This window comes from Gopherus flavomarginatus, chromosome 6, assembly GCF_025201925.1.
Source record: "Gopherus flavomarginatus isolate rGopFla2 chromosome 6, rGopFla2.mat.asm, whole genome shotgun sequence".
Lineage (NCBI taxonomy): Eukaryota > Metazoa > Chordata > Testudines > Testudinidae > Gopherus > Gopherus flavomarginatus.
The window spans coordinates 49,184,598-49,207,042 of NC_066622.1; the positions used below are offsets into that span (position 1 = coordinate 49,184,598).

The 22,445-nt window shown below is 49.0% G+C and overlaps 1 long non-coding RNA gene across 1 annotated transcript in view; it reads left to right on the top strand.

Annotated features, from left to right (window-relative positions):
* LOC127053671 (uncharacterized) overlaps positions 1-22,445 on the top strand; it is a 37,348-nt gene that overhangs the window by 12,940 nt on the left and 1,963 nt on the right. The window lies entirely within an intron of this gene.

Consider the following 22,445-nt stretch of genomic DNA (forward strand, 5'->3'; position numbering starts at 1 on the left):
AGCCTTACCCCCCAGTCCTCACCCCTGCTCCCCCTCCATCCACACCCCCTCTCATCCCCAAACTACCTCCCAGAACCTGCACTCCCTCCCTCCACAGTCTCTACCATCCCCAAACTCCCTCCCAGAGCCTGCACCCTGCACCCCTCCTGCATCCCAGACCTCCTTCCCCACCCAAACTCCCTCCAAGAGTCTTGGGCAGGTGCGGGGGCAGAGTTTGGGCAGGGGCAGGTTCTGGGCACCACCAAAATTTCTACAAACCTGCCACCCCTGCCGGCAAAAGCTGGTGCGCCATACCGGGGTGGACCGGTTTCCTGAGGCAGCAATTTAAAGGGCTGGAGCCCAGGGCCCTTTAAATTGCTGCCAGAGCCCCACTGCCAGAACCATGAGGTAGTGGCTGTGGGGCTCGGGTGGTGATTTAAAGGGCCCAGGGCTCCTGCTGCCGCTACCACCCCGGGCCCTTTAAATTGCCACTGGAGCCCCACTGCCGCTACCCCAGGGCTCCGAGGTCAATTTAAAGGGCCTGGGCCCTTTAAATAGCCCCCAGAGCCTGTCGGAGCCTTGGGGTAGTGGCGGCAGGGCTCTGGTGTCTATTGAAAGGGTTCGGGGCTCCCGCTGCCTCTACCACCCTAGGCCCTTTAAATAGCCACCGGAGCCCTGCCGTCGCTACCCCAGGGCTTCAGCAGCAGGGCTCCGGAGATGATTTAAAGGGCCTTGGAGGGTAGTGGCAACAGGAGCCTAGGGGCTCCGGTGGCAATTTAAAAGGCCCAGGGCTCTGATGCAGTAGCAGCAGCTAGAGCCCTGGGCCCTTTAAATCATCTCATTTAAATTGCCCCCAAACCCCAGGGCTCCCAGCCACCTCTGCAGCTGGGAGCTCAGGGGGTGATTTAAAGGGCTTAGGGCTCCCAGCTGCTGCTACCACAGCCCTAGCCCCGGGCCCTTTAAATCCTGATTTAAGGGCCTGGGGATTTAAAGGCTCCGCCTCGTCTGGTGGAGGCCATGCCTCTTCTCCGGATTTGAGTATGGGCAAGTCCTTTAAATTACTTCCCCCCCTGCTCCTCCCCCTCTCATGTGGCCCACATGATGTGGGGACTTGGGGGAGAAGAGGCAGGGCCTTGGGGCAGAACAGTGGGTGGGGCCACAGTCTGGGCACCAAGGCTTGCAAAAGTTTAATCAGGCCCTGAGGGTGCTGAGCGCCCCCTATTTTTTTCACTTGAGCCCCAGAACACCCACGGAGTCTGCGCCTATGCCCTCACTCCTGTGTGGTTTCATTCAACAGCTGCTCCCAACGCTCAGCAGCTAGGTGTCTCTCTCCCCAACCTGCCATTCATGCTTTGTCATCAGTCTTTTGTGCGCCGAGCAGGCACCAGACAACGAAAGTGCTCCATGGCACAGACGGGTGGTTTGCTCCCTGCGGCTTGGAACAACTGTTCTCTTTTCCAGTCAGGGATCTCCAGCAATTCACACCAGCCAATGCCACCAAAGCTCAAAATAATTATAAGCCCATCGCTAGTGATCTGCTGCTTCTCCACCTTTCCTGAGCTGCTGGGTTGATACAACTTCTAGGTTCACTTGCTCCTGCCTCTAGAAGTAGCCCCATGTTCCCCCAAAGCTCTTCCAACAGCCCGTGGAAATCATTACATTGCATATGGACTAAGTGCTAGTGCTGACCCTGCAGTGCCCGAATGATCCAAATGGTGCATTTGCAAATACACATTTTGTGGAAAGACAAAACAACCAGCGTGAGAGGAAGGGAGCTGCAGAGCAGGACAGGTTAGAAAATATCAACAAAAAAGGCTTGTGCGGTTGGGACCTAGACACTGGATGGCAGATGGGAGACCTGCTAAGCAAGCCTTTAACTGGCCACCCCAGCAAGGAAACGAACGTGAGGAAGACATGGCAGAAGAGTGTCCATGCTGAATGCGCTGGCATCACCTGTGAAGAAGCACGACAACTAGTGAGCAACCGCAATCAGCGGAGGAACTGGACTGCCCAATGTGTTGGGGCTCAGGAGCAGCGAAGGTCTCCTGCATCTCACAAGCAACATGAAAAGCAGTTTTCTGAAAGCAGTCCAGAGACATCATTGCTTGGTCTGGCAAAGGGCATTTGGTTTTATGGTGCTTTTGCCTTCTTGGTTTAATGAGGTCCTCTACGTGGTTTAAAAACTTAGGTGGAGCGGCACAGAAGTGGATTGGCATCTGTTCCCTCATTCACATCTGTACAGATCCATGGAGAACTGTTCCTTTGAGTCGGGCTGGTGAATTACACTAGGATTTGTAGGGTGTACCTCAGTTGAGTACTGTACTCTTATCATTGATTCGTCAAAGTGACACTGGGTCATAAGAGCCTGGGAAAAGGCAGCCCGGTGCGGAGTGCCCTCCAGCAGCACAGCAAGTGCGCCTGCCTCAGTTTCCCCTGGGTGCAGCCAGAAAAGGGACACATTCTCAGCACCCACTTCAGAAGTCTGCGTCTCCCATGATGCTTCTCCAGTTCCCCCAGGCAAGGTCTCCTGCCACAGAACTCCCCCAGCAGTCCCCTATCCTGGCCTCCCTGCCTGGAGGTCCTACCCTGATCCTAGTATCCCCCCTCCTGTGTCAGCCCTCAGCTTTTGGTTCAGAAGAAGATTCTTCTCCTTCTTCCCAGGGGTCTCTGCACAAGCTCCCCTGTACCTCAGTAGGGTTCCCCAACACTGGCCAGTCCTCATCAGTGCCCCTCTGCTGCTCCTGAGTCTCCGTTGGTCTCCTCTTTCCTCCTGAGGCTGCTCACCCAACTCCCCTACCCCCTTCTTGACGGACCCTGTCACTATCTCTCTTCCATTTATGCGGCTGAGGTGCTGTCTCTTAAACCCACTTGGAGGCAGCTAATCAGTTACAGGTGCATTGGACCCTGCAGTCTCTTAAAGGGGCCAGTCCGGTGACAATGATGCACTGGAGAATAACGGTGGTTGGTCGTGGGTTTTTGTTGAACTTACACCAGTGCAGATGCCATGCTGTGTGACATCAGGTCATTTGATGCCCCTTTGGCTCTTGCAATTGACTCAGAATTTACACTCCCTTCTAAATGACTTATTTCATGTCCTCGACCTACTCCCGTGTCATTTGTGTGGCCTGCATTGTGCAGGAGGTCAGACTAGGTGATGATAATGGTCCCTTCTGACCTTAAAGTCTATGAGTCTATGAGTCTATTTCCGGTTGATACGGTGACATGCATTCACCTCCTCTTTGGTGTTGAAGTCACTGGATTTTCTTTGCTTCCTTTTTGCTTCTGTGAATTATTCATTTGAATAAGATACCCCTCACTTCTCTTGTTTTCCATGGAAGTTAGGAGCCTAAGCACCTTTGTGGCTCTGGGTTTGTTTCTTTGGGCAGTTGGTTAATGTGCGAGAAAAGAGCCAAAGGTGATGTAAGATGGAATCACCTCCCTGGCCTGGTCTCAGACACTAAGTTATCAATAATTCCATTGTTTGGTTTTGCTGTCCCGAAAGTAGTCGTGTGAGCGACAGTTCCATCACACGGAGGCTGGTGTAACTGCAGAGGAAAGTCTAATGCAGGGGCTCTCAGACTTTGTCCTGGTGACCCCTTTCCCATAGCAAGCCTCTGAGCGTGACCCCCCCTTAAACAATAAAAACACATTTTCATCTATTGAACACCATTATAAATGCTGGAGGAATAGCAGGGTTTGAGTGGAGGCTGACAGCTCGCGACCCCCTGCGGGGTCCTGACCTCCAGTTTGAGAACCTCTGGTCTAACGTGATCCAAAGGGGAAGCTGAAGCTGGACAAATTTAGCCAGGAAGGGAGGCGTAGGTTTTGGACAGTAAAGGTAATTAACCATTGGAATTAACCAAGGGGCATGGGGAGTTCTCCATCACTGGCAATTTTAAAATCCAGATTGGCCGTTTGCCTGAAAGATCTGCTATCGGGGGTTATTTTGGAGCAGTGCTCAGCAATACCCCTCCTCCCAAAGCCCGTCGCCTGCTTCCCCCACCCCAGAACATGCTGTCATGGAGAGTTTGATTTTATCTTTGCTCCCACGGGGGCCAGGAGCACCCTGCCTGGGTGAGAGATGAGCTTGGAAGAGGAAAATATAAAGTCCCAGTGTTGCCAGCATCTAAGTGCCTGCGGCCAAGCAACAGCGGGGGGGTCCGTCGCCCGAAGTGCCGCGCCAATAAACACACCAGGGTGGAGAAGCGAACAAAGTTTATTTGAGACCTCAAAGCGGTGCAAGGAGGCGAACGCCTCGAATCACGCACACCGAACACAAGCAGTTTCCTCCTTTTATATCCCAGTTGCTTTCTGAGAACTTTTTCTTGCTGACTAGCTGATCTCTCACTCCCCCCTCCCTTCCCATCCAGCTGCAGTATCTTTTCTCACTCAATCTTTTGTCTTCCCCCTTCCTCCCCCTCTCCGCTGCTGAGACATGTATACAGTATCTTGAAACGGCCTTGAGCGGGCTTTAGCCGAGCTTCAATGTATTACAGCAGAGAACTGGCTGTTACAACCAAAAACTAACTGCTAACACTACATTTTTGCAGCTATTAGTACATTAGATTACACTAGGTTACACAAAGTGTTTAACATGGAGGAACATTGGTTCATTGAGGCCTGAGCAGGAGGGCTTCACCGGCACTCGTGATCTTCCACCCTCCTGAGCTACCTACGGTTATGCCTAGTGACACCAACAACTCCCTCCTTTGAGAATACTCAACAAACTTTTGGCTGAGTTTTCTCATATTTTGAGGACAAAAAGCAATTAAGCTCTAGGGAGCTGGGGTCATTAATGAGGGAGTATAGCGGGATTTCCTGGGGAACTGGAGGTACAAATTCTATGTAGAAGTGCTTTACAGCAAGCAAACAAAAGGAGAGTAACGATACACAACACCACACCAGTGAGCAGGAGGCGAACAATGCCTCCCTCTAGTCCCCCCAGGTTGGGTAACCAGCCCCAGAGGGAATCAGAAATAGTGGGTTCCCTTTCCTGGACTTTTCACTGTTCAAAAGCCTGTTTGGCTGACAGGATGTGCTTATTACTATCCTGTGTGTTTTCTGGGACATAAGTACAGCATTCATCCCCTATAAGGGCGCACACCCCGCCCTGTGAAGCCACACTTCCACCCAGGAAGTGTCCACGTATGTCTCCATGATCACAGATCAGATGGTATTCCTGATGTGTCTGTAAGGGCAGTGGGCCAAGTCTGGTACTCAAGATCACTCCGAATGGCCATCAGCTGGTCATTCAGGAAATCCCGAATTCCTACACATACTAGATCCCACTGCAATGCCTTCCCAGCCTCAGTGATATTCAATACCATCTTTCCTTGGTGTAGTACTATAATACACTTGTTATTTAACTATTCTCAGGTACTGTCAAAAGGCATTAACATTAATAGCATAGGAGGGGGTTACATTATTAGTCACTGGAATGATTTCAATACGGGTAAAATTTCTAGTGGCAGAACAAACTCTTTGGGTACTTGTTATTTAAAATCCAATTAGAGAGAGCAATACATGCTGAAGGATTTATCCAGAACACAGGGCGCAGCCTGTAGAATAAACCTCAAAACCCAATCAATACCACATTCCCAAGCATGGGTCCCACAAATGTCCTCCCGCCAGTGTATAATTCTTTGTTTCTTCACCAGGGTCAGTTCTTAATGTCCTTTCTAGTCAGGAATTCCTGGACGTTGGCAATTTCAGTGCAGTGAGTGTTCCTTTTTCTTTCCTAAAACAGTCATGGTGCAGCTTCCTACAGGGGAGAGGTTACCAGCACGTCACCCTGTAATGGTTGTGATTCTTCTAGAAAAATTCAAAGGCACATTAGATCTGTCAGTGGACAAGGGAGAGGTTACTAGCACTTCACCTTGTACTTTTTCCCTACTGTCCAGAAGGCACAGTGGAGCTAGAAGGAGAAATAGGCTAATCATTAGTAGGAGAATTCTCCCGACGTGGAGGGGTCTTTTTGCAGTGAGAATCATGGGTACAGGCAGTCAGTCTTTGGCACTTCACAGCGGTGTTGGTAGTCAGCAGGACTTAATAAGGGCCTTTCCAGCGTGGAGCCAGAGCAGTCTTTCATTGGTGGACTTTTACATTGATCCCGTCTCCTGGTTCCAAGGAGTGGCAGGGCTGCTAGGATCTTTGGGTAGTGCTTCTTTACCTGTGAGAAAAGAAACGTAACACATTTCATTATGCCTGGCAGTGTTTTGCAAATCTCATAGCTGCATGGGCAAATTCAGGCCCTCCTTTTCCTGATTGTTAGCCAAGTCTTAACTGTGAGCAGTGTCCTTGAATGGAGTCAGTGTCTTATCTATAGCCTGAGCTTGCTATTTTATTATTTTTTTTCAGTTAACTCATTCTGTTCTTTGTCCTTCTTCCCTTCTTGGCTTTTTTTTTTTAACCTACAAAGGAAACTTCCACTTTTCACTCACACACCTTTTTCCCTACAATGAACACATAAACATTGCCATTATACAGTACATTAGTCTTATTATTCAATGTATACCACACATACCCTACCACTACAGTAACCTTATTACAGAGCTTTGGAGCAACAAGCCAGGACAAGCACACCCACTTTGAGGAGTTCACTCAATACAACCTCTAATCCAATAGCCTCCCACCATCCCCAGCCCTCTGGCTAGAAATCTAAGGTAGCCAGAAGAATTCCATGTACAATATGGGAAGTGGGTTAACTTTTCATGTCCTTGCTTTCAGACTGTTGGTATGCAAATTTTAATAACAATTTTTGCAATTAACAATTTGGCCAATGAAGTTTCTTTTTCTTACTTAGGGAAATGCATTAGACTTTAGTATATCACATTCTCCTGATTTATCCAAACACCTTGTATTCCAAGTTGAATAAAACAAATATCTGCATTTTAATTTAACCTTTCTGTTTGATTTTAAACTAGACTGTTCTATGAAAATCTTAAACACAACAATTCCGGCCACAGGACAAACACCACAGGACAGAATATAGAACACAAAACATAATTCCTATTGTACCAATAAATGCATGGTACGTTGAACGCTGTTCAGCTGGCATCAGTTTTCTCTGATTATCTGAAAGACAAAAAAAAACAGAGATCTACCCCTTCTGGGCAGACAATCATCGCTTAAAATATACAAATACCCTTGTTGTCTTCAGGCAAAACAGAGGAATTACCCCATATTTTCTTGTATTTGTTTCATAGGCAGCCCAGGTTTTCAATTACATAACACTGTATACATTCTTCAGCTAATTCAACTAAATTGTTCATAGCCAAATCAAATGATTGCAATCCAATAATTTCTTTGCCTGAATTTATTTACAAACATTTCACAGACACCAAGAACTTTCTTCTTTAGCATTTTTACAAAGTTCAACTACTGTTCCCTCCAGGAACTACAGAGTTAACTTCTCACTCTCCCTTAAATCACTTGCTTGTCTCCCAACAGCCACTTTTATCAACTCAAATCACCATTCCAAGTAAGTCCTGGGTATTTGAAATCCCCATGCTTACACTTACTGACTCCTTCCTTCCACTACACCCTTAAAGTTTTCCAACCTATTTTCCAATCTCTCTGTCTGTTGCCTGCCCGCCTGGGCCCGATCCTGCTTTTCTTGCTGAACCGTCCCTTCCATGGGCACCAACTTGTTCCACTACCAGTTTAGCTAGGAGGGTGGGCTTCTCAACTAGCCCCCACCCCTCCTGGTCTCTTCCCTTAAACATTTTTACTCAGAAGACTACCCGAGTCCTTCCTCGTGAGGCTTGCCGCCTGGATAAAAACACATGGCCCACTGGGCAAAGGCCATTTATTTAACATATAATCCAAACCCCTTTAGAGGGTTTACCCAGAGACTCATCCATCTGTCTGCTGACACTTAAACAGAAAAGAGAATTACACAGAGCAGAGGAACTTACAGTCTAAGCCAGGCTTTTCCACTTGTGACGTTACTGATATAAACTGGGACCATATAGAACATGGTTTGCAACCAAGGTCCTATAGTGGCACCAAATCCTATGTAAAGGGGGTCATATAAGGTGTCTAAGACCAGGTTATGGGTTACTGCTTATGATTATGCTGTCTGTATCATTTTGTAGTTGAAGTTATAAGTAGTGGCTCTATACTGTCTATATTTCAAACTTGTGCTGTGTTACTGGGAAAGATCCCAGACAAGTTGGTGTTAGCTCTGCTTCGCCTGCTTGATGGCCCATTAAGGACCATCGGCTACACAACTGACCCATTGAGAGGAGGCAGATACGCCTTGTGACTCAGCAAAGTATGCAGGGACTTGCCCATGTGACTCCAAACTCCATTTTGCTGTAATTTTCCACAGTAAGAACAAAGAAGTGTTCTTACACCTGGAAGTGCCTATATAAGGCTAATGCCTCATCTCCATTTTGTCTTCAATCCTGTTTCCTACCTCTGGAGGGACTTTGCTACAAACTGAAGCTCTACACAAAGGACTGATGACCCATCCCAGCGGGGGATGTTCTCCAGAGACTTGATTTGAACCTGCAGTTTACTCCATCACTGCTACAAGCCTGAACTAAGAACTTTGCCATTACTGTATGTAATTTATTCCATTTAACCAATTCTAGCTCTCATCTCTACCTTTTTCCTTTTATGAATAAACCTTTAGATTTTAGATTCTAGAGGATTGGCAACAGCGTGATTTGTGGGTAAGATCTGATGTGTATATTGACCTGGGTCTAGGGCTTGGTCCTTTGGGATCGAGAGAACCTTTTTCTTTTACTGGGGTGTTGGTTTTCATAACCATTCATCCCCAGGATGGGTGGCATTGGTGGTGATACTGGGAGACTGGAGTGTCTAAGGAAATTGCTTGTGTGACTTGTGGTTAGCCAGTGGGGTGAAACTGAAGTCATTTTTGTCTGGCTCGTTTGGTTTGCCTTAGAGGTGGAAAAACCCCAGCCATGGGCTGTGTCTGCCCTGTTTGAGCAATTGGTCCTGAATTGGCACTCTCAGTTGGGTCCCGCCAGAACCGCATCGTCACACCACTTCTATACACTGACCACTACAGGAGACGGGACAGAAGGATCTCAATTTGACCTCAGAGCTTCCTCGCACGCATGGCTTCCACTCCGAGGAATTACGAATGAGAGGTTCAGTTCCGCCCACACTCTTAACGCCCAAATGAACAGAGCAGAAAAACAACAGTAACCGCTTAAACAGAACAGAACCAGAACCAGATAGCGTTTCCTTATCCTATTAGGGCTCACTTTTACTCATGCAGTTCTCAACATATAACACCAACAGTACCAAGCAAAGCAAACAGAAAATAACAAGGGTAAAACAAATAGATGGTGTAAATTCTGCAGGGCTCCCCCCTTTTAATTGCTCACCAAACTGTGACAAATTTCTGTTACCAATCTATCCGTGTCAGGTGATCAGGCTGACACTTCAGGATCGTTGGGGGAAGATAAAGAAAACACACCATATAACTGAATTTTAAAGCTTCATTAATAAAATAATAGAACAACAACGAAGAGTGTTGGGAACGCTCCCACATCACTCAGGAAAAACATTAATGCCCCAAGCCCTAAGCCCCTTTCATACTCACACACCTTTGTCCAGACTGGCCACTTCTGTGTATAATGTTCAGAGAAGGGGGAGAGGTGGACAGGAGATTATCCTGTATACAGCTTGTCCAGAATTTCCAACATGCTTCCGCTCTTGGGAGGGCTGTTCTCTTACACCCTGGAATCTCCTGCGGCGTCTCTTTCAGAGATTCCAGTCCAGGTTGGCTGCCTGTGGCTTCTTCGGTGTCACCAAGCCACACCGGCTCAGAGGTCACAAAGGCGCACTGTTGGATCTTACTGGACAGTTAAGCTTTGCAAATGTAATCTCAGTTCTGTAACTTGTATTGCCTTTGGTTCGCCTCTGTCTATATTTTTTTTCCTTCACAGCCAGCTGGGGCCGAAAGCAGTTTTTCTTTGTACTTAGCATAGTCTGTGTTGATTCTTGACCTTGAACGCAGAGCAACTTTCTTTTTATCCCTGGGCCAAGCTGAATTTCAAATTAACCCATTCCTTTCCTCAACAGACAAATTTGCTCATGCTGTGTCAGGGCTTTTTGGTGATTAAACGCTCCTCTTAGATGTATGATCTTATCTAGATTGAAGTACCTTCTAGTTGGCATTGTTTAGATGGATTTTCACGCCTGTAAATATTCCAATTCTCTAAATACCTGCAGGTTGATGAACCATAATGTACGTACATGTAATATGCGGGGGTACCCTTACGGGGTGAGGTGGAATGTTTAGACTGCCCCCCATCCATTTTCCACTTACACACACAGGGAGGGTGCCCTGTCCGAGCTAGCGGCTCTTAAACTAAGGATCTCTCCCTACAGGGTACTCACACAGGAGAGGCTAAGGAGGATGGCCACGACCCTCCTACACCTCCCTTCAGCAAAGAGCATCGGCTAGTCTCTGGGAGACGGCGCCGCTTACTCTGATTGAATCCAGTGAGATGATTAGACTGTCAGTAGCCCACACGGAAAGGAAAAGGGGAGGGAAGATGGGTGCACACGCTCCTAGACCCAGGTAGCTTCCTCACCGGACGATGCCAGGCCGAGTCAGCCCACCATGGGTCGGACCTCCTAAAGATCCACTAGTTACCGGGCTTGCGTTAGAGTAGTCCTGGTCACGAGCTTTTGCTTCACAGGGTACTCTTGGTTACTTCCGGTAACAGTCACTTATACTGGCCTCCAGTACCATTCTGCATCTGATCTTGCTTATTAGCTACAACAGGGAGAGAGTGCACTAGGACATAGGGTCTCCCTTTTCTAGACAGGTCCCTCCTTTGTCCCTGCACTATCCCTAACCTGCTTTTGAATCCTTGCACTCCGCCAGACAGGGGGAAGAACAGGAGCTATGGTGCGGGATTTTTTTTACAAGAGCTCTCCATACAAACAGCTTCAGAAGCTACCCGTTCACTGACAAAACAGGAGTAATTGGAGGATCGTGTTATAATTAAGTGATCCTTCCGGTGGTCACCTTTTCTGGTCCTCTAGTTGATATTGAGGCCAGTCTACTGTACAGAACTTTTTCAGTTTATTCTTAGTCATCGGATCCAAGCCAAACACCTTCCAATTCACTAGAATGGATTCTAAGGGTGTACACCGTACCTGGCGCCCCACACCATGCCCTTGACCCATTATATGATGCTCTATCGTCTAATGGGAATTACAACGACTGGGCGTCCCCAGCCTCGGGCCTAAGTCCACACTACTGGACTGTTCCTACCTTATCCAAGGGACCGGTTCCTCACTGTCGCCCACAACTGCTTCTCCACTACTCGAGCGCGTTGCACCGTTGTGCCCTCTGGGGTCGCTCACACTGCATCTCCGCCGAGGCCCCCGGTGAAGTCACCGGTGTGCACTGGGCGTCAGTCGTCGCCGTGATCCGTTGACCACCAGGAGGGATCTGGGGAAGGCTAATTTTAGCCTTGAGCCCACCGTTGGGCGCCAAGAACTGTTGCCGGCATCTAAGTGCCTGCGGCCAAGCAACAGCGGGGGGGTCCGTCGCCCGAAGTGCCGCGCCAATAAACACACCAGGGTGGAGAAGCGAACAAAGTTTATTTGAGACCTCAAAGCGGTGCAAGGAGGCGAACGCCTCGAATCACGCACACCGAACACAAGCAGTTTCCTCCTTTTATGTCCCAGTTGCTTTCTGAGAACTTTTTCTTGCTGACTAGCTGATCTCTCACTCCCCCCTCCCTTCCCATCCAGCTGCAGTATCTTTTCTCACTCAATCTTTTGTCTTCCCCCTTCCTCCCCCTCTCCGCTGCTGAGACATGTATACAGTATCTTGAAACGGCCTTGAGCGGGCTTTAGCCGAGCTTCAATGTATTACAGCAGAGAACTGGCTGTTACAACCAAAAGCTAACTGCTGACATTACATTTTTGCAGTATTAGTACATTAGGTTACACTAGGTTACACAAAGTGTTTAACATGGAGGAACATTGGTTCATTGAGGCCTGAGCAGGAGGGCTTCACCGGCACTCGTGATCGTCCACCCTCCCGAGTTACCTAGGGTTATGCCTAGTGACACCAACACCAGGGTCACTGTGTCATCACAGGGCCCTGCCTGGCATGGGGCTTCACCCAGCTGGCCACTGGATGACTCTATCACCGTACCACACCCAAAGAGGGTTATTACCCAGAGAAAGGTGGGGCTAGGCAGGGGGGGATGGAGGGCACCGGAAGGGGACCATGCTGGGGGGAGCATGGGGCTATGGGGGGAGGGGATGTAGAGGAAGAAAGGAAGCAGACGGGAGGCTATGGTGAGATGGAGGGAGGGAGATGGGGTGGCTGGGAGGGAGGATGGGGGCAGACACGGGTATTGGGAGGGAGGGGAGATGGCACATCTGTGATGGGCCCCATAGGAGTAGGGGTGGGGCAGGATGGAGTGAGGTGGTGTAATAACCTTAGTCCCAGATTTGGACCTTAGCGTCCAAAATATGGGGGTTAGCATGAAAACCTCCAAGCTTAGTTACCAGCTTGGACCTGGTACCTGCTGCCACCACCCAAAAAATTAGAGTGTTTTGGGGCACTCTGGTCCCCCTGAAAAACCTTCCCTGGGGACCCCAAGACCCAAATTCCTTGAGTCTCACAACAAAGGGAAATAATCCTTTTTCCCTTCCCCCCTCCAGGTGCTTCTGGAGAGATACACAGACACAAGCTCTGTGAACCCAAACAGAGTGAATCTTCCTTTCTGTTCCCAATCCTGGAAACAAAAAGTACTTTCCTATTCCCCCAGAGGGAATGCAAGGTCAGGCTAGCAATCCAACACACAAATCTCCCCTTGATTTCTTCCTTCCACCAATTCCCTGGTGAGTACAGACTTAATTTCCCTGAAGTAAAGAAAAACTCCAACAGGTCTTAAAAGAAAGCTTTATATAAAAAGAAAGAAAAATAAGTACAAATGTTTTTTTTGTATTAAATGATACAACACAGGGTTAATTGCTTAAAAGAATATTGAATAAACAGCCTTATTCCAAAAGAATACAAATTAAAGCCCTCCAGCACTTATATTCATGCAAATACCAAAGAAAAGAAACCATAGAACTTACTATCTGATTTTTTTGTCCTTACACTTAGAAACAGAAGACTAGAAAGTAGAACTACTTTTCCAAAGCTCAGAGCAAGCAGGCAGGCAGACAAAAGAAAAAAAAAGACAAAGACACAGACACTCAATTCCCTTCACCCAAAGTTGAAAAAATCCAGTTTCCTGATTGGTCCTCTGGTCAGGTGCTTCAGGTGAAAGAGACATTAACCCTTAGCTATCTGTTTATGACACGCCCCCCAAATTGCAGACAGTGGGGAAGCTCACTGGCGGCGATTTCCTTCTAGAACTTGAAAATAAACAGATTAATACAACACATACACCTTTACATATACTTCTAAGTATATAACTAACAGACTTCTACATTTTAAGAACACTTTTTAACTACTGAATTTTGGGAAACTTTTACGGGAGAGTGCATTAGCAACTTTATTAGAAGCTTTTGTGATGTGTTGAATTTTAAAATTAAAATTTTGGAGAGCTAAACTTTAACGAAGAAGTTTTTTGTTGTTTTCCTTGGCAGTATGAAGCCACTTTAGTGCAGCATGGTTAGTTTGTAGTTGGAACCGCCGTTTCCAAACATATGGGCGTAGCTTTTTTAGGGCGTACACAATGGCATAGCATTTTTTTTTACTGACTGACCAGTGACTTTCCCTTTTAGACAGTTTTTTGCTGAGAAACACGACAGGATGGAAGTTGTGATTTGTTGCTTTTTGCATGAGCACTGCTTTTATACCACGCTTAGATGCATTTGTGGTTACTAGGAATGGCTTGTTAAAGTTCGGGGCCCTGTTCACAGGGTTAGACATGAGCGTTGCCTTAAGTTGGGTAAAGGCCTTTTGACACTTATTAGTTTACTTAACTGCATTTGGCTGGGTTTTTTTGGTTAGGTTGGTTAGTGGGGCAGCGATTTGGCTGTAGTGTGGTACAAATCGCCTGTAGTATTTGGCCAAGCCTAAGAAGGATTGGACCTGTTTTTTTGACCTTGGGACAGGCCACTTTTGGATAGCATTTACCTTGGCCTGTAGGGGGTTTATGGTTTCTCGACCCACCTGGTGCCCCAGGTAAGTCACTCTGTTTTGGCCTATTTGACACTTTTTGGCCTTAACAGTTAGTCCTGCCTGCCTGATGCGCTCAAAGACCTTTTCCAGGTGTAGTAGGTGTTCGGGCCAGGAGTTAGAAAAAATGGCCACATTATCGAGGTAGGCAACTGCAAATTCTCCCAGTCCAGCTAGTAGACCATTTACCAGCCTTTGGAAGGTGGCGGGTGCATTACGAAGGCCAAAAGGAAGGACATTGAATTCATACACCCCCGCATGGGTGACGAATGCTGACCTCTCCTTGGCAGGTTCATCTAGCGGTACTTGCCAGTACCCCTTGGTTAAGTCTATTGTAGAGATGAACTGGGCCCGTTCCAACTTCTCCAATAGCTTATTGGTGCGTGGCATTGGATAGTTGTCCGGACGAGTTACCGCATTTAGCTTACGGTAGTCCACGCAAAAGCGTATTTTTCCATCTGGTTTGGGTACCAGAACCACTGGAGATGCCCATGCACTGGTAGATGAGCGGATTATACCCATTTGTAGCATGTTTTGGATTTTTCGTTTTATAGCAGCTTGGGCATGAGGAGACACTTGGTAGGGTGGGGTTCTGATTGGGTGAGCATTACCTGTATCAATGGAGTGGTATGCCCGTTTAGTCCGTCCTGGGGTGGCTGAGAACAATGGGGCGAAGCTAGTGCACAGCTCCTTGATTTGCTGCCGCTGCAGACGTTTCAGAGTGGTTGAGAGGTTCACCTCTTCCACGCCACCGTCTTTTTTTCCGTCATAGTAGACACCGTTAGGCCACTCAGCATCCTCTCCCTGGACTGTAAACTGACAAACCTGTAAGTCTTTGGAATAGAAAGGCTTGAGAGAATTAACATGGTACACTTTAGGCTTTAGTGAGGAATTGGGAAATGCTATGAGGTAGTTTACAGCTCCCAGGCGCTTTTGGACCGTGAATGGCCCTTCCCATGATGCTTCCATCTTATGGGCCTGTTGCGCCTTCAAGACCATAACCTGGTCTCCTACCTTGAAGGACCGATCTCTGGCATGTTTGTCATACCAGGCCTTTTGCGCTTTTTGAGCATCCTTTAGGTTCTTTCTAGCAAGGGCTAAAGAGTGTCGGAGGGTGCTTTGTAGGTTGCTTACAAAGTTCAGAATGTTAGTTCCTGGAGAAGGCGTAAACCCCTCCCATTGCTGCTTCACCAACTGTAATGGCCCCTTAACCTCGTGACCATACACAAGTTCAAATGGTGAAAACCCTAAACTGGGATGTGGTACAGCCCTGTAGGCAAACAGCAACTGCTGCAACACTAGGTCCCAATTATTGGAGAATTCGTTGATGAATTTTCGTATCATGGCCCCCAAAGTTCCATTGAACCTTTCCACCAGGCCATTGGTTTGATGGTGGTACGGGGTGGCAACCAAGTGATTCACCCCATGAGTTTCCCACAGTTTTTTCATGGTCCCTGCCAGGAAATTAGACCCTGAATCTGTAAGGATGTTAGAGGGCCAACCTACCCTGGCAAAGATGTCTGTTAGGGCCAGGCACACAGTGTTAGCCCTGGTGTTGCCTAGAGCGACTGCTTTTGGCCATCGGGTAGCAAAGTCCACTAAAGTCAGTACGTACTGCTTTCCTCTGGGCGTCTTTTTTGGGAAAGGGCCCAGAATATTCACAGCTACTTGCTGAAATGGGACCTCAATTATGGGGAGTGGCTGGAGAGGGGCCTTGACCTGGTTTTGAGGCTTACCCACTCTTTGGCATACCTCACACGACCGGACATACTTGGCAACGTCCTTGCCCATCCCCTCCCAGTGGAAGGACTTCCCCAACCGGTCCTTGGTTCTGTTCACCCCAGCATGGCCACTGGGATGATCATGGGCTAAGCTTAAGAGCTTCTCCCGGTACTTAGTTGGAACCACCAACTGTTTTTGCGGCTGCCATTCTTTCCGGTGTCCACCAGAAAGAATTTCCTTGTACAAAAGTCCTTGGTCTATAACAAACCGGGATCGATTAGAAGAGCTGAGAGGCGGTGGGGTGCTCCGTGCCGCTGCCCAAGCTTTCTGAAGGCTGTCATCCGCTTCCTGCTTAGCCTGGAACTGTTCCCTTGAGGCTGGGGTCACCAGTTCTTCCTCAGACTGTGGACTTGGGCTTGGTCCCTCTGGAAGCGATGTAGGTGATGGGGTTGTTTTCGTTGCTGGTGTACCGCTTTCCGCTGGTGCACCTGAGGGTATTTCAGGCTCTGGCTGAGCCTTTTGGGTATGGCTGTCTTGTGCTTCTGCCAGTTTTGGCTCGCTGGCGCCCTCTGGCGTTGAGTTTGAAGATGGGGTTGCACTTGCTGGTGCTGGTTGCTGTTCCAGTTCCGGGCCTGGGACTGGAGATGCTGTGGCTGTTTCAGTGGTAGGCATGGAATCCGGGTCCTCTACCTCTGTCTGGGTCTCTGGTAACACAGACGGGGCCTCTGTGGACGGTTCAGGAACAGGAATGGGTCTGGAAGCTTGCCTGGTTTGGCTACGTGTAACCATTCCCACTCTCTTGGCCCGCCTCACCTGGTTGGCCAAGTCTTCCCCCAGTAGCATGGGGATAGGATAATTGTCATAAACTGCAAAAGTCCACATTCCTGACCAGCCTTTGTACTGGACAGGCAGTTGAGCTGTAGGCAAGTCTACAGCTTGTGACATGAAGGGGTAAATTGTAACTTTGGCCTTTGGGTTGATGAATTTGGGGTCAACGAAGGATTGGTGGATAGCTGACACTTGTGCTCCCGTGTCTCTCCACGCAGTAACCTTCTTTCCGCCCACTCTCAAATTTTCCCTTCGCTCCAAGGGTATTTGGGAGGCATCCGGGCCTGGGGATCTTTGGTGTGATGGTGGTGTAATGAATTGCACTCGCATGGTGTTCTTGGGACACTTGGCCTTGATATGTCCCAGTTCATTACACTTAAAGCATCTTCCATCTGATGGGTCACTGGGCCGAGGTGAGTTACTGGAGACTGGTGAGGTTGAAGGGTAGGGTATCTGTGGCTTTACTTGGGTGGTATGTGGGGTCTTTGGCTGTCCTCGGTGGTAGGGTTTATGGTCTGTGTGCCCCCTGGGGTAATCGTTTCCCTTGACAGTAGCTTTCTTGCTTTCTGCCAGTTCCATCCATTTGGCTCCAATCTCCCCCGCCTCAGCGATATTCTTGGGGTTTCCATCTTGTATGTACCGTGTGATGTCTTCAGGAACACCATCCAAGAACTGCTCCATTTGTATGAGGAGGTTCAGTTCTTCCAAGGTTTGAATGTTGTTTCCTGTTAGCCAGGCCTCATAGTTTTTTGCAATGTAGTAGGCGTGTTTGGGAAATGACTCCTCTGGTTTCCACTTTTGGTTTCTGAAACGCCGACGGGCATGATCTGGGGTTATCCCCATCCTGTATCTGGCCTTGGTTAGAAAAAGTTTATAGTCATTCATTTGGTGCTTAGGCATTTCAGCTGCCACCTCTGCTAAAGGTCCACTGAGCTGTGACCTCAATTCTACCATGTACTGGTCTTCGGGAATGCTGTACCCAAGACAGGCTCTTTCAAAATTTTCCAAGAAGGCCTCGGTGTCATCACCTGCCTTGTAGGTGGGAAATTTCCTGTGCTGTGGAGCAATATTTGGCGCCGGGTTGTTAGGGTTGGCTGGCACATGCAGCCCAGCTTTTACCAACTCCAGTTCATGTTTTCTCTGTTTTTCCTTCTCTTCATTCTCTTTTTGTTGTTTTTTCCATTTCTTTTTGTTGTTTTTTCCATTTCTTTTTGGTGTTTTTCCATTTGTTTTTGGTGTTTTTCCATTTCTCGGTGGTGGGCCAACTCTTCTTCTGCTTGTTTCCTTCGGTAGGCTATCTCTTCTTCTTCTAGTTTTCTTTTGTGTGCTGCCTCTTGGGCTGCCTGTTCTCTTTGGAAGGCTGCCAGTTTCATGCTTTCTTCCTTTTCTTTCATCTCCATCTCTTTTTGTTTTATTTCCAGTTGCTGTTTGTGTTTTTCCATCTCTCGCCTGTGTTCAGCTTCTTTGATTTGTTCTTCAGCCTCAATTTTTGCCTTAGAAGTCATGGTTCCTGTTTTCTTGGGTTGGGGTGCCCTCCGGTGTTTATCTTCTGAACTGCAGGTTCTGTTGCCTCCTGAAGTCTGCCTAGCAACAGTGCTTTTTGTTCTTTTCTCTCTCTAGCTAATGTTCAATGAAGGGAAACCAGAAAAACCACTTTATTTGCATGCATATAAGTGCTGGTATGACTCTCAATGGGAGTGCTATTGTGTGACAAAAGACTGTTAATAGTCCTTAACGACTTCTGCTTAACATGCAAGCCACAAACTGCGAGAGAGAGCAGAAAAAAAAAATTCTCTCTGGTTCCCTTTTAAAACCAACTGCTTTTCTCTGCTAAAAAGCCCTTAGCAGAGAAAAGAAAAATATAATATTTCTACTGGCTCCTGGGTTCTGTCTATCTCCCACCAGCTGCCACCATGTAATAACCTTAGTCCCAGATTTGGACCTTAGCGTCCAAAATATGGGGGTTAGCATGAAAACCTCCAAGCTTAGTTACCAGCTTGGACCTGGTACCTGCTGCCACCACCCAAAAAATTAGAGTGTTTTGGGGCACTCTGGTCCCCCTGAAAAACCTTCCCTGGGGACCCCAAGACCCAAATCCCTTGAGTCTCACAACAAAGGGAAATAATCCTTTTTCCCTTCCCCCCTCCAGGTGCTCCTGGAGAGATACACAGACACAAGCTCTGTGAACCCAAACAGAGTGAATCTCCCTCTCTGTTCCCAATCCTGGAAACAAAAAGTACTTTCCTATTCCCCCAGAGGGAATGCAAGGTCAGGCTAGCAATCCAACACACAAATCTCCCCTTGATTTCTTCCTCCCACCAATTCCCTGGTGAGTACAGACTCAATTTCCCTGAAGTAAAGAAAAACTCCAACAGGTCTTAAAAGAAAGCTTTATATAAAAAGAAAGAAAAATAAGTACAAATGTTCTCTCTGTATTAAATGATACAACACAGGGTCAATTGCTTAAAAGAATATTGAATAAACAGCCATACAAGAAGCAATGGGCTTAAACTGCAGCAAGGGAGATTTAGGTTGGACATTAGGAAAAAGTTCCTAACTGTCAGGGTAGTTAAACACTGGAATAGATTGCCTAGGGAAGTTGTGGAATCTCCATCTCTGGAGATATTTAAGAGTAGGTTAGATAAATGTCTATCAGGGATGGTCTAGACAGTATTTGGTCCTGCCATGAGGGCAGGGGACTGGACTCGATGACCTCTCGAGGTCCCTTCCAGTCCTAGAGTCTATGAGTCTATGAGTCTATGAGCCTTATTCCAAAAGAATACAAATCAAAGCCCTCCAGCACTTATATTCATGCAAATACCAAAGAAAAGAAACCATAGAACTTACTATCTGATCTCTTTGTCCTTACACTTAGAAACAGAAGACTAGAAAGTAGAACTACTTCTCCAAAGCTCAGAGCAAGCAGGCAGGCAGACAAAAGAAAAAAAAAGACAAAGACACAGACACTCAATTCCCTCCACCCAAAGTTGAAAAAATCCAGTTTCCTGATTGGTCCTCTGGTCAGGTGCTTCAGGTGAAAGAGACATTAACCCTTAGCTATCTGTTTATGACAGGTGGCTGTGAGGGGAACCTTGGGGGCAATGTGGTGCTGGGGTGACTGGGAAGGGCCTTGTAGATGTGGGGATGGCAGGGAGATGTGGCAGGCATGAGGGGCACCCTTGGGGCAGCAGGAGCGCTGGAGGTGTAATAAATAGACTAGGGCCTGATATACCCATCTCCACCAATTGATCTCCAGGCACTGTACAAAGGCAGGGCGGCGTCACTATCCCCAAGGTCCAGATGGGGAACTGAGGCTGAGGGAGGGCGACGTGGCACCTCCCTGTGGTAGGATCCCTGGGAGTGCTGCATGCCCATGTTCTCAGAGGTAGGTGCTGCAGCCCTGGGCACTGCTGGCTGGAGCCCGCAGTGGGGCCCAGCCACCCATGCAATAAGTGGTAGAGGCCTGGCAACAGGACAAGGGTCTTTGGCGAGCCCTCAGGGTGCTGCTAAAATATCAACCCAGCTGTTCCTACCCCAGCCTCTGGGGGGCAGTAGCTTGGTACCCTGCCCCGTGGCTCCCAAGACTCCCACCCCACATGGCTCTCCCAGCCTATCCCCATTGGCCTTAGGCCTGGAATCTCAATGGGGCCCCGCTGGGCTTTCCCCCTCACAGGCAGCCTCCCCCACATCCTCGGTCACCAGCCTCAAGCCGAGAGGGTGGCATTTTGGGAGCTGGTGGGAGGGATAGCTCAGTGGTTTGAGGATTGGCCTGCTAAATCCAGGGTTTCGAGTGTAATCCTTGAGGGGGCCATTTGGGGGTTAGTCCAGCTTTGAGCAGGGGTTGGAGTAGATGACCTCCTGAGGTCCCTTCCAACCCTGATGCTCCATGAAGGTGAATGGCTGTCTATGAAGACTCATCCTAGGAGGCAACAAGTCACCGCCCCAATGGCTGATGGGCTTTTCCAGCAAAGGGAATGCCGCCCACCCACTGTGCTCAGCTTGCGAATGCTGCCCTGATTCTATAAACATTAATGGCCTGTCCTGTCCCACATCGTCTGGGTGTCCTGCGACCTTGGCTGTCCCACAGGCTGGCTGAGCTGAAACATGGTGTAAAAATCCCTCTTTCAGACCTCTGTGCTGGCTGGGCCAGAGTCCTTCTTATCTTGGGCACAGTCTCCATCCTCCAGCCCTCTGGTTCCCTCACTGAGCCCACAACCGCTGCCTTGCATACAGCGCCCCCTCCTGGCTTGATACAGGATATTACTCCTCCTGGATTGTGCCTTTCCAGCTCAGCCTAGAGGTGGGCACTCGGTAACATGTCAGCAGGTTGATTACAGCTCAGCCGGGTGTGTAAATGAGCCTCCCCCCATAACCATGTCCATGACACACTCCCAGCTCCCTGTGCCACAGATATCCCAGTGTGCACCGTGGTGCTGCCGTGTATCTCCATCTGCCAGGTACGCTGTCTCCACTTAGGCACTATGGGAGTGCAGCCCAGATTCTCCCACAATGCATTGCCCTGCTGAGGAAGCAGGCGGGGCTGTGTGCGTTGAACAAAGCTGCTGGAGGAGACAACTCAGCAAGTTTGCTGTAGCTGGGTCGGATGGGGGGGGCCACGACTCAGTCACAGAACTGTTGCTGGATCTGCTGGAAAAATTAATGTGGGGCAGGTCTCCAGCCTGTGTGACACAGGAGGTCAGACTAGATGAGCTCAGTAAATGAATCTCTGAATCCATAACCCCTGGCTGTATGCACAGGGCAGGTTGGACCCACATCCCATGGACATAACACCCAGGAGCTGGGATTAGCAGAAGCATGGGTGGCAGGGTTGTAGAAATTTTGGTGGTGCCTAGAACCCGCCCCCGCAACTCTGCTTCCCCGCAAACTCCATCCCCCACTTGCCTAAGGCTCTGGGAGCGAGTTTGGGTGGGGGAGGGGGTCTGGAGTGCAGGCTCTGGGCTGGAGTTTGGATGCTGGGTCGAAGCTCCGGGCTGGGGCAGGGGGTGGGTGTGCAGGAGGGGGGGTGAGGGGTCAGGGCCGGCTTTAGGCCTATTTCACCAATTCCCCCGAATCGGGACCCGCGCCTAAGAGGGCCCCACACCCAGTGAGAATCCCTTCCCTGGCTAGAGGCGCCTTTTTAATTTTTACTCACCTGGCTGCGCTTCGGGTCTTCGGAGGCACTTTGGTGGCGGATCCTTGGCTTGCTCTGGGTCTTCGGCGGCACTTCGGCAGCGGGTCCTTCAGTGCCACCGAAGACCTGGAGTGAGTGAAAGACCCACCGCTGAAGTGCCGATGAAGACTCAGAGCACCGCCCGGTGAGCACAAGCTCCACGTGTTTTTTTACATGTGTGTGTTTTGGTTTTTTTAGTCATCCCTGCCGGGGCCCTGTCGAAACTGTTCGAATTGGGCCCCGCACTTCCTAAAGCCGGCCCTGTGAGGGGTGCAGGGTATGGGGGGGAGTTTGGGGGCAGGAGGGGGTGTGTGGGAAGGGGTGCATGTTCTGGGAGGGAGTTTGGGGATAGGAGGGGGTTCAGGGATGAGGGCTGTGAGGCTGAGGGTTTGGGGTGTGGAAGGGGGCTCAGGGCTGGGGCAGAGGGTTGGGGTGTGGGGCTGAGGATGAGGGGTTCATGATGCAGGAGGGAGCTCAGGGCTGGGGCAGAGGATTAGGGTGCGGGGGGATGAGGGCTCTGGCTGGGGCTGAGGAGTTCAGGGCTTTGGAGAGGCTCAGGGCAAGGGTGGAAGGGGAGGGTAAGGGTAGCCTGCCATGCCATTA